The sequence below is a fragment of the Sinocyclocheilus grahami genome, unplaced genomic scaffold (assembly GCF_001515645.1).
Source record: "Sinocyclocheilus grahami isolate Dianchi unplaced genomic scaffold, SAMN03320097.WGS_v1.1 scaffold10078.1, whole genome shotgun sequence".
Classification (NCBI taxonomy): domain Eukaryota; kingdom Metazoa; phylum Chordata; class Actinopteri; order Cypriniformes; family Cyprinidae; genus Sinocyclocheilus; species Sinocyclocheilus grahami.
Window position 1 is genome coordinate 1,390 of NW_015513025.1, and position 5,815 is coordinate 7,204.

At 39.3% G+C, this 5,815-nt stretch overlaps 1 pseudogene; it reads left to right on the forward strand.

The window, feature by feature from the left end:
* The first annotated feature begins 534 nt into the window (after window positions 1-534).
* LOC107578409 (dynein heavy chain 1, axonemal-like) lies at window positions 535-4,693 on the forward strand (annotated as a pseudogene).
* The last annotated feature ends 1,122 nt before the right edge of the window (window positions 4,694-5,815 follow it).

Below are 5,815 nucleotides of genomic sequence, written 5' to 3' on the forward strand. Positions count from 1 at the left end.
TTTTTTTTTGCCTTGAATAGTCACTCTGGGCATCCTGGCATGCAGAACCATCACTGGGAACTTCTTTCTGAATGTATTAACATGAGTATAAAGTCTACAGCAAACCTTACCTTTTCCCTTTGTCTGGAGCTGGGCCTACAAAATCATGTAGGTGGCTCAGGAGGCTGGAAAAGTAGCACCGATTTAATTTTTTTTTTTATTTAGTTTCTTCTGCATAGGCAGCCAAGTTTTATCGCAAGCTAATCTTGTCAGTGATTAATTACTCCTTTATATTTAATCAACACACATAAAAAATAAATTAGAATGTATTATTTAATCAATGATTTACATCAGAAATTATACAAATTTTTTTGTAATAATTTTTCAAAAAGTTTTGCTTGTTGATCATTTTTTTTATTTTTTTCTGAATTTCATAACAGAACAATTCCACAGATATATTATGGCATATGACAGTATTTTTTCAGTACATAGGCTCTGAACAAGATTGAGGAGGAATGATCAACAGTGATGTTTGAGGTGATGCCTTATAAGGAGATGGGGACTTACATCTTGAAGAGCCCAGACGAAGCCTCTCAGCTCCTTGATGACCACATTGTCATGACCCATGATGATAGGTTTATGACAGGTAAGCCAATCATCCTGCAGGTATGATTCTGAAATCCACAAGGTGAAGTACTTTTTGTTTGTTTAGTTTACATGTAGGTGTTTTTGCAAAAACAAAAACTAATTGAATTTCTTCATTAAGACATGTTATTTAAGGGTCTTAAGTATTTTTCCCAAAAGTCTTTGTGTCACTGCGGTGCTCTACTGGTAGGATGTATTAGAAGAGTGGCTTATCTGTCAGCGGTCGTGGCTGTACATGGAACCTATTTTCAGCTCTGATGACATAAACCGCCAGCTGCCTGTGGAAGGGAAGAGGTATCAGACTATGGAGCGCACCTGGAGAAAGATCATGAAGGCTGCCCTTGATAACAGTTAGGTGAGCATGGTCAAACTACTTAATCATATTATATTAGATTTGTCAGTGGTTCATCAAAGAATTGAAATGTGGGCTTCCGGTTAACATGACGGTGTGAACGGCTGCATAATCAGTAGCTACCGATAGTCAGACAGATTTTACCCTCGAAATTCAAATTCTAACATCTGCGTCACATGGATACACTGTTTTCATTCAGATCAAATCACAACAACATAGGAAACAGATCCGGCGTGATGCAGCTGACACAGAACAGCATACGCTGTTTACATCCAGCTGATACTCTCCAAAATGGCGCTACAGGGTGATGCGGAGGAGACGAATTGTTGAATAAAGTCTTTTTTTTTTTTCTTTTGTGCAAAAAGGTATTCTCGTTGCTTCGTAAAATTACGGTTGAACCCCTGATGTCACATGGATTATTTTACAGATCTCCTTGCTACTTCTCTGGACTTGGGAACATTTTAGTTGTATTGCTGTCTATGCAAGGTCAGACAGCTCTCAGATTCCATCAAAAATACCTTAATTTGTGTTCCGAAGATGAGCGAAGGTCTTACGGGTTTGAAACGACATGAGGGTGAGTAATTAATGACAGAATTTGCATTTTTGGGTGAACTATCCCTTGAAGAGGGAAAATCCTGATATGAATGAGGTTTGATGATTCACAATATTTGTATGCGTGTTTGCACTGCAGTGTTCTTTTAAAAGTTTTTGAACTTTTTTTCTGCAGTTTAATCTCTTATTTAAGCACCACAGATACAAAACCATCTGCTGCTAAACTGATTGAAAGTGACGTGACATGTGGCCAAGTATGGTGACCCATACTCAGAGCTCTGCATTTATCCCATCCAAAGTGCACACACACAGCAGTGAACACACTCGCACACACCATGAACTGCACTGTACATTCACTCCCCCCACCTACAATCCCTGCCGGTACGAGACTCAAACCCACAACCTTTGAGTTACGAGTCCGATTCTCTAACCATTAGGCCACGATTGTATGATTTATGTCAGTGTACCAAAATTCCTTCAGGACGACCTCGAGCTCTTCAATGGCATTGTGTCCGACCTCTTCCCCAAGATCCGTGAAGAGCCAATAGACTATGGCACCCTAGAAGAGTCCATCAGGAATGTCTGTGCAACCAAGTGCCTTAAAGATGTTGATGGTGAGTGCCGTAGAATTATATAATTTTTAAGAGAACAGAAAAAAACAATACCAAATAATCTTTCTTACCAAAATGATTGTGGAATTATCATTAGCTTTATCATTGTTTATTTGCTCCAATGCTGTATTTTGAAGGAAAAAAAAGTGAATTCAAATGCTAAAATTTATTATTTAGGAAATGTATTTTTAGTGTTTATTTTCTTGTCTTGCAGGCTTTATAACCAAGTGTATTCAGTTGTATGAGACCACTGTAGGCAGACATGTCTAATGTTGGTAGGACCATCAGGCTCTGGGAAAACTAAGGTTAGCTTCACTAGTACACAAACCAGTGCACAAATGAACAAGCTGCAACAAATAAAATCCAAATTCTGATTTTGGAATTTGCTTTTCTCTCACTCAATACTTATAGTGTTATGAAGTCCTGGGAGCAGCAATGACGGCCCTGAAAGGCCGACTCTCAGTTAGTGGAGGAGTATATGAGACTGTACAGACCTATGTGCTTAATCCAAAATCCATCACTATGGGGCAGCTTTATGAAGAATTTGACCAGCTTACTCATGAGTGGTGAGTGCACACTGGATTTTTTTGTATTAACAATACTATTCAGGTTGACGTAGCTGATACCCCTCTGGGCAGCGCTCCAGTTGCGCTTTGAGTGACTTGAGTTTAAGTTCCCGGACCTTTCCTGGTTATGCACCACCCCCACTGGCCCCCCCAGACTCTCTCTCATGACAGTTCTAGGCTGCGTTTCTCAAAAGCATCATAAACTAAATTGATCGTAGAGACTTGTGCTATGATGCTACAATCTATTTAGGATTACGATGCTTTTGGGAAACGCAGACCTATAATATCCAATCTTAAAGGGATAGTTCACCCAAAAATTTAAATTACACATGATTTACTCACCCTCAAGCCATCCTAGGTGTATATGGCTTTCTTCTTTCAGACGAATACAAAAGTTATATTAAAAAATGTCCTGGCTCTTTCAAGCTTTATAATGGCAGTGAAAGCTTGGAAGAGTCAGGACATTTTTTTTATATAACTTAGATTGTATTTGTCTGAAAGAAGAAAGTCATATACTCATAGGATGACTTGAGGGTGAGTAAATCATGGGGTAATTTTCATTTTTGGGTGAACTTTCCCTTTAATAAAGGGAAACATTTCTTAAAAAGAAATATTGAGAAAAAAAAACAATACTTTACAGGTTGTTAAAAGTAACCCACACTGTTCAATTACAGGATAGATGATATACTGTCTTGTCTCATTCGGGATGGAGCTGCCTCTATGGACCAGGAGAAGAAGTGGTACATGTTTGATGGACCTGTGGATGCTGTATGGATCGAGAACATGAACACGGTTCTGGATGACAACAAGAAACTGTGTCTAAGTTCTGGAGAGATCATCAAACTCTCTGACATATGATAATTTCTGTTAATGGCCACTATTTGCCTCTCTGTGTTGTACCTCCTTTGTGTAACTATAATAATTTTCTGTGTTTTTCTGACAATGTTTTGGCCCTCGGGTGATGACTATGATGTTTGATGTGCAGGATTTGGCAGTGGCATCTCCTGCCATGGTTTCTCGCTGTGGCATGGTGTATCTTGAGCCCAGTATTCTGGGTCTGATTCCATTCACAGAATGTTGGCTCCGCACCATTCCTGACACGTTTCAGCTCTACACAGATCAACTCAACTCTATCTTCCCAAGATTCTTACAGGTGATTGGTCCTGTAGTGTTTTACATATTTTTATTTTTAAATATAAATTGAATTAAGTGGTCTATAGCCTGTGTCTGTTGATCAAAATCTGGTGATCAAATAAAAGTAAACATAATGTAAGTTATGTGGTTCATTGTCTAGCAAGGTTTTGAGGTGTGTTGCCTCAGGACTCCATCAAATTTGTCAGAAAATCAGTGAAGGAGGTGATCTCCTCCATGGACAGCAATCTTGCCTGCTTTCTGCTCAAACTGCTGGACTGTTTCATTCAGCCCTTCATCCCACGAGAGGTCAGAGAACTTTTTAGTATTACAGTGGTTAAACTAATCTATTCATGGTTAAACTGAATTTTGTGTGTGTGTGTGTGTGTGTGTGTGTGTGTGTGTGTGTTCAGGGTAAGAAGCCCCCTTCCCAGGAGAAACTTTCTCGGCTGCAGGAGCTGATTGAGCCCTGGTTTACTTTTTCACTCATATGGAGCGTTGGAGCTACAGGAGATGCTGCCGGCTGCCAACGTTTCAGTTCATGGCTCAGGGGCAAGATGGTTGAAGAAAAGGTCAATAGCAGCATAAATTTGTCATGAAGCTCAGTGCTATCAGCAATGATTTACATGCTGTAGTAGATAATTAAACAGAAGTGCCACAGAGTATTCAAATCTTTTTTATAGTTTTTTTGTCCGTTTATTTATTCAGAGCTGCACACTGCATTTTGCAAACCTTGTTTGTTTGTTTTTCAGGTCCAACTGTGTTTCCCTGAGGAGGGACTAGTGTACGATTACCATTTAGATGATGCAGGAATAAGTTGTTTTGATGAGGAGGAGGAGGAGGAGGAGGAGGGATAAGAGAGGAAGGTGAGAATGTTTTCTGGAATATTGAATTTAATTTACAAAACATTTTTGAGAGATACTTTTGATTAATAGAAACGAAAAATTTTAATAATAAAATAAATATACATTCATTTGATTATTCGAATGCTTCAGGTACAATGGGTCAATTGGATGAAATATGCCCAGGAAGTGGTCATCACCCCAGAAACTAGCTACTCGGACATCTTTGTGCCCACAGTCGACACTGCTCGAATGTCCTTCCTGATAGACATCCTGCTTTCCAATAAGAAACCTGTGGGTAGTTTTGACTCTCATTCTGCATGCAATCAACTTAATGTCATACGTATGTGCTGCTAAGCTTGTTTCCTTCTTTGATTTGTCAGGTCTTGTACATTGGGCCAACTGGCACAGGGAAGACCCTGACCATATAAGACAAGCTTCTGAAGAACATGCCTGCTGAATACATCACTCACTTCCTAATTTTCTCTGCTCGCACCTCCGCCAACCAGACTCCAGACTATATTGACAGCAAACTTGACAAAAGGTTCTTCCAATATCTCTTCCTCTCATTAGTCTGTTATTGATATATTGTTTTCTCTGTACATATTGTTTTCATTACTAGATTTTGTATTTACATGTATCTTACTTGTAGATGTAAAGATGTGTTTGGGCCTCCTTTGGGAAAATATTTTATTTTTCTTTATTGATGATCTGAACATGCCCATGCTGGAAACATATGGAGCTCAGCCTCCCATTGAACTGCTGCATCAGTGGAGGCTGGTATGACAGGAAACAGATAGGTGTGTTTGCAAATCTTGTATGCAGGAGTTATTTTAAATGGTAATAATATTTTTTTACTGTATTTTTCCTCAAATAAATGGTCTTGATGAGCATAAGAGACTTCTTTCAAAAACATTTAAAAAATCATACCGACCTTACATTTTTGAATGATAGTGTACAAAAATACTTCGTATAAACTTCGCATGTACAATGGGCCCTCCTGGCAGGGGCAGGAATCCCATCACTCAACGCTTCACCCGCCACTTCAACTTCCTGTCCTTCACTGAGATGGAGGACGCCAGCAAGAGGAAGATCTTCTCCACCATCCTGGGGAACTGGAAGGATGAGCGACATTCA